The sequence below is a fragment of the Leucopleurus acutus genome (assembly GCF_964270905.1).
Source record: "Leucopleurus acutus genome assembly, chromosome: 16".
In the NCBI taxonomy this organism is placed as follows: domain Eukaryota; kingdom Metazoa; phylum Chordata; class Mammalia; order Artiodactyla; family Delphinidae; genus Leucopleurus; species Leucopleurus acutus.
The window spans coordinates 63,418,677-63,429,103 of NC_139158.1; positions in this window are offsets into that span (position 1 = coordinate 63,418,677).

Genomic DNA, 10,427 nt, shown 5'->3' on the forward strand with positions numbered 1-10,427 from the left:
TCTCCCAAAAGGTGGGGGAAAAAATGGAAGAGAAAAGTTTAGAAGATTAAAGGGTCAGTCCAGGATATTCAACATCTGATTAACAGGAGTTCCAGAAAGAGAAAGTGGGGTAGAAAATTATCAACAAGAGACTATAAGAATATTTTCTAGAAGTAAGGACATAAGTTTCCGCATTGAAAGATCTGAGTGTCTAGAGCAGTTAATTTTAAAAAGACCCATGCCAGGCCTCATCATCATGAAATCTCAGAACACTATGGATAGATACGATCCAGAGAGAAAAAAGAAAAACGGGGTACAAAGGATTAGAAATTACAACAGCACTGGACATCCCAACAGCATCATTAGAAACTAGAAGAGAATGCCCTCAAAATTCTGATTAAAATTAATTTACAACCTAGAGTTCCATACCCAGCCAAACGATTAGCCAAGTGTAAGAATAAGATAAATATTTTCGGACAATAGAAGGTCACGTGTATTTAACTGCCATGCACTGTTTCTCAGGAAGCTACCGAAGAATGTACATCAGAATAAGGGAGTGAAGGAAAGAGTGTAAAGCAGAGTATCCAGGCAATTTGAGGCTCCAACACGAGAGAAAGTCAAAAGGGTTATGTCAGGATGGTGGTGAAGGGTGCTGGGTAGTAAACCTAGAAAGAAATGCTGCATGGGGTAGGAGGTTGTTTCCAAGAAGAAAACAAAACTGATAGGTCATCTCAGGTTTTTGAACACATTCAGAGGAGATTTTGAGCTTGAGTTTTCAGAGAAGTTTGAGAAGCCTAAACATTCTTTGTTCAGGAGGCCTGAAAGGAAAGTCAAGGGCAGGAGGTGGGGATTTGGGAGTCACTGTCATGTTGGAGGCACTAATGGGTGTGAACGTGGACATGACCAGGATGACATGAGAGGGCTGAGGAAAGCTGAAGGCCAAGGCAGGGTGAGAACGCTGAGGAGCAGCTGGAGGCTGGAAAGGCCAAGGGGAGGCAACCTCACCAGGTGACCGGCCAGCTCTAAGGGCCAGCATCTGGGGAGGGCAGGGGCTAAGGACACAGCAGGAGGGGAAGGGGGTGGCAACCCTGGCCCTGTCATTCAGGGCCGTGGGGTGAGAACTGAGCACTCCTTTGGCTAGAGAGAGAGAAGGGGACCAAGGGAGTGAGGCCCAGAGGAAGGAAAGGCCAGGTCCAAGGTCCCATGTGGGAAGTGAGGTTGGTGGTCATGGCCTACACTTCCCAGTGAATGCAGAAAGACTTCAAGGAGTAAGGGTGGGGCAGTCCCAGACAGAGGCTTGGGGACCCCTGGGTGGGTTTCAGATCCTCCAATCTCTGGAGAATTCCATTTAGAGTTCTGCAAACAGGAACAACCGACCCTTACTCAAAGATGATGACCCTGACTCAGACCTCATTCCTCCTGGGTCCTCCCAACATGAGGCCCATTTTACAAGTGAGTTCACTGCCTTAAATAAGATGCCACAGCCCCATGGTACCAAAGTTGGTCCATCTGATTCCAGGCCCTGTTTCCCCAGGACTCTTTTCTCTCCTGGTCACTCACTGATCCTTGACCTCAGATGTAGGCTCTGTTACTGTCTCCATTTTGCAGATGAAGAAACTGAGGCTCCAGAGGGAAAGAATTTGCTCAAAGTTATGCAGTAAGTGGTAAAGGTACTTCAGACCCAGATCTGTCTGCTGTTGTGTAAAGGAGCAAACAGATGCTCAGAGAAGGAACCTGCCATGGTCACACAGTAATTGGTGGCCAACCCGGCCAGGGGTTGCTCCACCTTCATGTGACAGGCCAGCCAAGGACAGCTCTCTGCCTTTCCTTAGGCCCATGAGTCCCAGTCAGAAGCCACAGAACAGCACAGATCAGACACTGCCCTGAGCTGACACTGTTCCCCAACAATCCTGAACAGTCCTCTTAGAGCCCCTTAGTGCCCAGTAGCAGTGATCAAGCCAGACCCAGTCTGTGCACATGGAGCAGGCGGGAGACCCACGCTCAGGTAGGCAGTGACTCAGATGACACAGTGGGTACTCAGAGGAGAGGTCCTTACCCAACAAGTATTTACTGAGCACCTGCCATGTGCTACATTCTGTCTAGGTGCTGGGATAGCACAGGAACCAAATATATAGGAAATGCTGCCCTTAAGGGGCTTGCATGTTAGTGGGAAAGAGAAATAAAACAAAATACATTTTAAAAACTATATAGCATGTTAAATTTAAGCCCACAAGGAGATACCATTACATGACCACCATAATGGCTAAAATTTTAAAAACTGGCAATACCAAATATCAACAAGAAAGCAGAGCAACTGGAACTCCCATATATTGTTGACAGGAATCTAAAATGGAACATTAGTTTCAGGTGTACAACATAATGATTCAATATTTGTATATTGTGAAGTGATCACCACAATAAGTCTAGTTAACATCTGTCACCATACATAGTTACAAAATTTTTTTTGTCATGAGAACTTTAAGGTGTACTCTTTTAGGAACTTTCAAATATAGACTACAGTATTATTAACCATAGTCACCATGCCCATGACTTTTATATGCCCATGACTTTTATATGTTTATTTTATAACTGGAAGTTTGTATCTTTGGGCACTATTTCACCATGCCGTACCCCCAACCCCGCCTCCAATCTGTTCTGTTTTCTGTCTCTATGAGCTTGGTTTTTTTGGTTCTATTTGCTTGGTTTGTTGTGTGTGGGTTTGTTGTGGTGGTGGTGGTTTTGTTTTGCTTTTTTTTGCCGTACTGCATGACTTGCAGGATCTTAGTTCCCCCACCAAGGATTGAACCCGGGCCGTTGGCAGTGAGAGCGGGGAGTCCTAACCACTGGCTGCCAGGGAATTCCCTTATTTACTTGTTTTTTAGATACCACACATAAGTGAGATTATGGTCCATCCATGTTGTCTCAAATGACAAGATTTCCTTCCTTTTTATGTCTGAATAATAATATTCCATTGTATATATATGCTACATTTTCTTCATCTGTTCCTCTATTGATGGACACTTAGGTTGTATCCATATCTTGGCTATTGTAAATAATGCTACAATGAACATAAGGGGGTACATATATCTTTTCAAGATGGTGATTTCATTTCCTTTGGATAAAGGAAATACGTTATCCAAAGTATACTCAGAAGTGGAATTGCTGGATCATATGATAGTTCTATTTTTAGTTTTTTGAGGAGCCTCCATGCTGTTTTCCATAGTTGTTGGGACCAATTTACATTCCCACCAATAGTGCACAAGGGTTCCCTTTTCTCCACATCCTCACCAACACTTATTTCTTGTCTTGAGAACAGCCATTCTAACAGGTGTGAGGTGCTATCTCATTGTGTTTTCAATTTGCATTTCCCTGATGATTAGTGATATGGAGCACCCTTCATGTACCTGTGTCTTTTTTGGAAAAAATGTCTACTCAGATCCTCTGCCCGTTTTTTTAATTGGATTGGTTTTTGCTATTGAGTCATATAAGTTATTTATATATTTTGGATATTAACCCCTTATCAGTTACAGGATTTGCAAAAATTTTCTCCTATTTGGTGGGTTGTCTTTTCATTTTGTTGATGCACAGAAGCTTTTAAGTTTGATGTAGTCCCAGTTGTTTATTTTTGCTTCTGTTGCCTTTGCGTTTGGTGTCAATTCCAAAAAGTCATTGCAAAGACTGATGTCAAGGAGCTTATCATCTATGTTGTCTTCTAAGGGTTTTCTGGTTTCAGGTTTTACATTCAAGTCTTTAATCTATTTTGAGTTGATTTTTGTGTATAGTGTAAGACAGTGGTCCAGTGTCATTCTTTTGCATGTGGCTGTCCAGTTTTCCCACGAAGAGACTGTTCTTTCCCCATTGTGTATTCTTGGCTTCTTTGTAGATAAATTGACCAGATATGCATGGGTTTATTTCTGGGCTCTCTATTCTGTTCCACTGATCTATGTGTCTTTTTATGTCAATATAATATTGTTTTATAATAGCTTTGTAATATAGTTTGAAATCAGGGAGTGTAATGCCTCCAGCTTTGTTCTTCTTTCTCAAGACTCCTTTGGCTATTCAGGGTCTTTTGTGATTCCATACAAATCTTATGTTATTTTATTTTTTATTATTTTTTTAAAATAAATTTATTTATTTTTGGCTGCATTGGGTCTTCGTTGCTGTGCGCGGGCTTTCTCTAGTTGTGGTGAGTGGGAGCTACTCTTCCTTGCAGTGCGTGGGCTTCTCATTGCAGTGGCTTCTCTTGTTGCAGAGCACAGGCTCTAGGAGCACGGGCTTCAGTAGTTGTGGCACGTGGGCTCAGTAGTTGTGGTGCATGGACTTAGTTGCTCCACAGCATGTGGGATCTTCCAAGACTAGGGCTCGAACCTGTGTCCCCTGCATTGGCAGGAGGATTCTTAACCACTGCGCCATCAGGGAAGACCCCCATACAAATTTTACAATTGTTTGTTCTATTTCTGTGAAAAAGGCCATTGGAATTTTAACAGGGCTTGCACTGAACCTGTAGATTGCTTTGGGTAGTATGGACATTTTAACAATATTAATTCTTCCAATCCAAATGAGCACAGAATATCTTTCCATTTATTTATGTCTACTTCAATTTTTTTCATTAGTGTCTTCTAATTTTCAGTGTGCAGATCTTTCACCTCCTTAGTTAAATTTATTCCTAGGTAATTCATTCATTTTGATGCAATTTTAAATGGAATTGTTTTCTTAATTTCTCTTTCTCATAATTTGTTTTTAGTGTATAGGAATGCAACAGATTTTTGTATATTGATTTTGTATCCTGCAACTTTACTGAATTTGTTTATTAGTTCTAACAGTTTTTTCGGTTAAGTCTTTAGTGTTTTCTATGTATAATGTGATGTCATCTGCAAATAGTGACAGTTTTACTTCTTCCTTTCCCATTTTGGATATCTTTTATTTCTTTTTCTTGTCGAATTGCTCTGGCTATGACTTCCAATACTATGTTGAATAAATGTGATGACAGTGGAAATCCTTGCCTTGTTCCTGATGTTAGAGGAAAAGCTTTCAGCTTTGAGTATGATGTTAGCTATGGGCTTGTCATATATGGCCTTTATTATGTTGAGATATGGTCCCTCTGTACCCACTTTGTTGAGATTTTTTATCATAAACAAATGTTGAATTGCAACTTACTGAAATGCATCATAAAGATAAAATGGATGCATGGACAGATTGACAGATAGTGATGATGCAAATGGAGCAAGTGTTAAGTGTAGAATGTAACTGGTAGGTATATGGGTGGTCATTGAACAATTATTTCACGTGTTCTATTCGCTTGAAACTTTTCATCACAAAATGTTTAGGAAAAGCGTATAACATATTAGAATGTGATAACTGCTCTGGCAAAAAAATTAAGCAAGGTGTTGGGAGGGAGGATAGAGAGTGACTGGGGTGGGGGCTGCAGTATTAAATAAGATCATTCAGGAAGGCCTCCCTGAGGAGACCTTGGAAATTAGAGAGTGAGCCACAAAGAGACTTTGGGGAAGAATGCTCCAGGGAAAGGGACGAGTAAGTACAGAAATGCTCTAGGGCACATGTGTGTCTGGGATTCCCGGAACAGTGATAGCAAGGAGGCCAGTGTAGTTGAAGCCAAGGGGGCAAGGGTGAGGTAGATAAGCCCAGAGGAGCAGCAGGAAGGCAGCTCCTGCAGGCCTCATGGCATACTGTTCAGCCTTTGACTTTTACTTTGACTGGTGTGAAGAAATAGCATGATCCAACACCTGTGTGCACAGGAGGACTCTTGTCAGTGTAGTGAGACCAAGCTCAAGTGGGCAAGGCCAAAGCAAGGAGACCAGGGCGGAAACGATAGCAGTAGATGGACAAGAGATGATGGTGGCTCTGACTCGAGTGGCAGGAGTGGAAGTGGTGAGAGGTGGTCAGATTCTGGAGATATTTTGAATGTGGAACCAAGAGGATTTGGGCCTGGAGAATGTGTGGGTCTGTGGGAAAGAAAGGAGTCAAAGATGACAGGTGCGGAGAGGGAGGGTTACAATCAGAGTCCATTTTAGGGGAAGATCATGGGTTCATTTTGGGGAGGTCAAGTTTGAGATGTCTGCTAGACTTCCAAGTAGAGACATAGAGTAGTAGGCCAGCCCTTTGGATTCAGGGAAGATAGAGGAGAGGAGGAAGAAGTGAGCAGAGTAACCAGAGGACTGGTGGAGGGAGTGTCAGCCCTGCTGACTGGTCAGGTAAGGGAAAGATGGAGCACAGACCATCTGTTGGATTTGGGGGATGGGCCTATCCCCAAAGGCTTAGCCTGACAAAAGAAAGGTGCAACCACTTCCTCAAGGCCATGGCCGACCTAGTTCTTTCAACTGCTCTTAATGACTGATCACAATCTCCTGCAACTTTGTGTATGTGAGATGTGTCCACTTTGACACACACAGTTCTGGATCAAGAGTCAGCAAACTAAAGCCCTCAGGCCAAATTTGTCTGTTTCAGCAAATAAAGTATTATTAGGACACAGCCTTGCCCATTCAGATTGTCTAGGCCTGCTTCCACACTCCAACAGAACTGAGTAGTTGCCAGAGACCATATGGCCTGCAAAGCTGAAAATATTTACTGTCTGTGCTTTTAAAGGGAAAGCCTGCTGACCCCTTCTCTCCCTCTTTCACTACAGGAATGTCCTGTTGTTCTGTTACACAAGATATTTAATAGGACATTTAGGTGGCTCCCAATTTTTTTTTGTTATTTTGAAAATGTTCCAATAAACATACTTAACTGTATTTCTTTGGGCTCATGTGCACACCCACAAGTTTAATTCCTGGTTTGGAGAATATGAGTATTTCAGTTTTGGTAGATTTTGTCAAATTGCTCCCTAATGTAGCTGAAATTATTTACACTCCCATCAGCAGTGTAAAGAGTTCTCATTTTCCCATATTACCCTAAAACTTAGTATTGTGTGTTGTTAGACTTTATTAGTTAGCAATCTTTTATTGTGTGTAGATTCCTCTGGGTTTTCTGGCTGTGAATGATAGTTTTGCTCCTTTCTTTTCCTTGTCTTGGCACTCTGGGTGGGCCCTCCATGCAATATTTGCATTTTGTTCAATAATACAATTAGGGGCTTCCCTTGTGGCGCAGTGGGTGAGAGTCCGCCTGCCGGTGCAGAGGACACGGGTTCGTGCCCCGGCCCGGGAAGATCCCACATGCCGCAGAGCGGCTAGGCCCGTGAGCCATGGCCGCTGAGCCTGCACGTCCGGAGCCTGTGCTCTGCAATGGGAGAGGCCACAACAGTGAGAGGCCCGTGTACTGCAAAATAATAATAATAATACAATTAAAAATTCTGTTCTTGGCTCTAAAGGGAATAATGCTTAACATTTATCATATAGTATGGTGTTCTACCATTAAGTATAATGTTTGATGCAGGTTTGGTTTTTATTATTATTATTATTTTGGGAGAAAACTAAAAAACCATCTGGACTACTTTTTGTTTTTTGTATATGGCTACTCAGTTTGTCTATTTCTTTTTTAATTAGTCTTGGCAAATTATCTTTTACTAGAAAATTGTCCATTTCATCTAAGTTTTTAGTGTATTGGCATAAAGTTTATAATCTTATTTTTGTCATTTCTGCTATATCTGTAGTTATATCCCTTTTGCATATTAATGTTTATTTTATTGGTCTTTTCAAAGATCCAGCTTTGTTTTTGGTACATACTAGTGCTTGTTTTCTATTTAATCAATTTCTGCTCTTCATTATTATCTTCCTTCCACTTTCTTTGGGTTTACACTTACTCCATTCTAAAATTCTTTGACATTCTGCTCATAAATTCTCCATATTTCTTCTTACCTAATACCACTGATAAGGTTACAAATCTTGTAAATTCTGCTTTAGTCCCCCCATCTCCCAAGCTGGAGTTTTTATATGTATTCTCATTTTTAGTTTGACCTAAATAGTTTTCATTTCCATATGATTTCATTTTTGAGTAAAGAATTTTCTAGAAGTGTTTTTTAAATTCTTTTAAAAAATGTTTTTTTAGAGTGTTTCTGTTTTTTTTGTAAATGTATTTATTTATTGGCTGCGTTGGGTCTTCGTTGCTGCACTCAGGCTTTCTCTAGTTGTGGCGAACGGGGGTTACTCTTCGTTGCAGTGCATGGGCTTCTCATTGTGGTGGCTTCTCTTGCAGAGCACGGGCTCTAGGCACGCGGGCTCTAGAGCACAGGCTCAGTAGTTGTGGCACACGGGCTTAGTTGCTCCGCGGCACGCAGGATCTTCCTGGACCAGGGCTCGAACCTGTGTCCCCTGGATTGTCAGGCGGATTCTTAACCACTGCACCACCAGGGAAGTCCCTAGAAGTGTTTTTAAATATCGAAAGATTTGGAGTTTATTCAGCTCTTGCTTGTGGTCAGAGAACACGGTCTGTATGAAATTAATTATCTGATTATCTGTTGAGATTTGTCTTGGGGCCTGGCCTACTCTATGTCTCTGCTTGGAAGCTAGCAGACATCTCAAACTTGACCTCCCCAAAATTAACCCATGATCTTCCCCTAAAATGTACTCTGTAATTCTCCCTGTCCCCATCTGTTGTCTTTGACTCCTTTCTTTCCCACATTCCCCACAGGTAATTTTTTATAAATGTTTCTTGTGTGCCTGAAAGTAACATATTGGGTTCAGGGTTCTACCAGGGTCAATTGATTAGAATTATTAATGGTATTAAAATCTTCTATATCCTTTTTTTGGCTGTTTGGTCTATCAGTTACTGAAAAAGTTTTTAAATCTACCACTGTGATGAAGGACTTGGCAATTTCTCCTTGTATCCTGTCACTTTTGCTTCATACACTTTCAGCCTTTTTTTTTTTAACCTCTAACATACAAGTTCAGAATTGTTATATCTTCTTAGAAAATTGTTCTTTTCATCACTTTGTGCTGACGCTCTTTATCACTAATAACGTCTCTAGCCTTAAAGTCTATTTTGTCTGATTTTGCTATGGGTATATCTTTTGGTTAGTTTTTCTCTAGTATACACTTTTTTCCCCAACTGTTTACTCTTGGTGCCCTTAGGTTTTAAATGTCCTCTTGTAAACAGCATAGACCTGCATTTTCTTTTTCTTGGCCAATCTGTTCATCTGTATTTTAATAGATGAATGTAAAACATTTTCTACCTCTGGTTTTGTACCGTTTATGTACCATTCTTTTCACTTTGCTTCCTGTTTCTCCTTTTCTACCTTCAATTATATTTTAATACCCTCTACTAAACTTTTCTCTTTTGTGCATTGGCATTTATACCTTCTATTCTCTTAGTGATCTCTCTGAAGTGTTTGAACTTGACTTGACTTTACAAAGCCAGATAATTACCAATTATCTTTATTCTCCTCCTCTCAAATAAATGAAGCTTCTTAGAACACTTAAACTCTGATTACTCTCTCCAGTCCTACCTGTTATTGTGTCCTGTGCTCCTTGCTCTGTACTCCACAAACTAATCGTCACCATTCATGTTCCATAGCAGGTGCTTGTTTAGATGGACTTCCGTGTTTACCAGTTTAGTTACTTGATATTTTTCTAATTTCTTCTCTTTAGAGTTCTGCAAGTTCACTACGAAGTGTCTAGATAAGATTTTATTTTTATTTATTCTGTTCTGGATTTTAAGTGAGGATCCTGGTCTCTAATCAATTGTGGAAGTTCTTCAGGAACTGCCTCTCCCACATTCTTTTTTCTCCTTCTGGAACGCTGATTGAACCTATTCTTCTCACCTTACCATTCCTATCACTTCCTCTTTTATATGTTCCATCTGGCTTGTTTTCTGGCTAATTGCTTCCGCTCTTTCATCCAGTTCTGTGATTTTCTCTTCTGCTGTATCTAATTGGCTTTCTTGCCTCATCCTTTGAGACCTGAATTTCGATAGCTCTATTTTTCAATTCTAGAAATTCCTTCTAAAACCTTTATGCTTTTCAGTGTCTTGCTCCAAGCGTCTTCAAGTTTTAATCCCCGCCCCCACCCCGACCACTACCTTTTTCTTTCTCTAACCATGAGCTCCACGAAGGCGAGGACGTTTGGTTTAGTGTTGTCATCCCCAGTGCCTCCTACCGTTCCTGGAACGGAACAGGCTCAGAGTGAGCGCTGTCAGATGACTTAGTGACAGTGGGAACAGAAGGATGCTGTGCCGCAGCCTGGCCCCCGCTCTCCCTGCCGCCAGAGCTGCGAGCCTGCTCCCCCAACGGCCTCGCAGGCTTTCTAGTCTCCCCTCAGCCCGGACCTCAGGGAGAGGACCCCACCCCACCCCGCCCACCTCTGCGCAGGCCGTGACGTCACGGGACTGTGACGCGCCCTGGGAGCCCCCGCCCCTTCGCGGCGCTGGGCCGGGAATCCAGGCTCTCTGCGCCGTGATGTCACGGGTCCGGGCGGGCGGACTTTGCGTCGGCCCAATGGGAGCGGCGCGCCGGCCTCCCCTTTAAGGAATGTTGTGACCTGACGTCAGCCGGGCGAGTT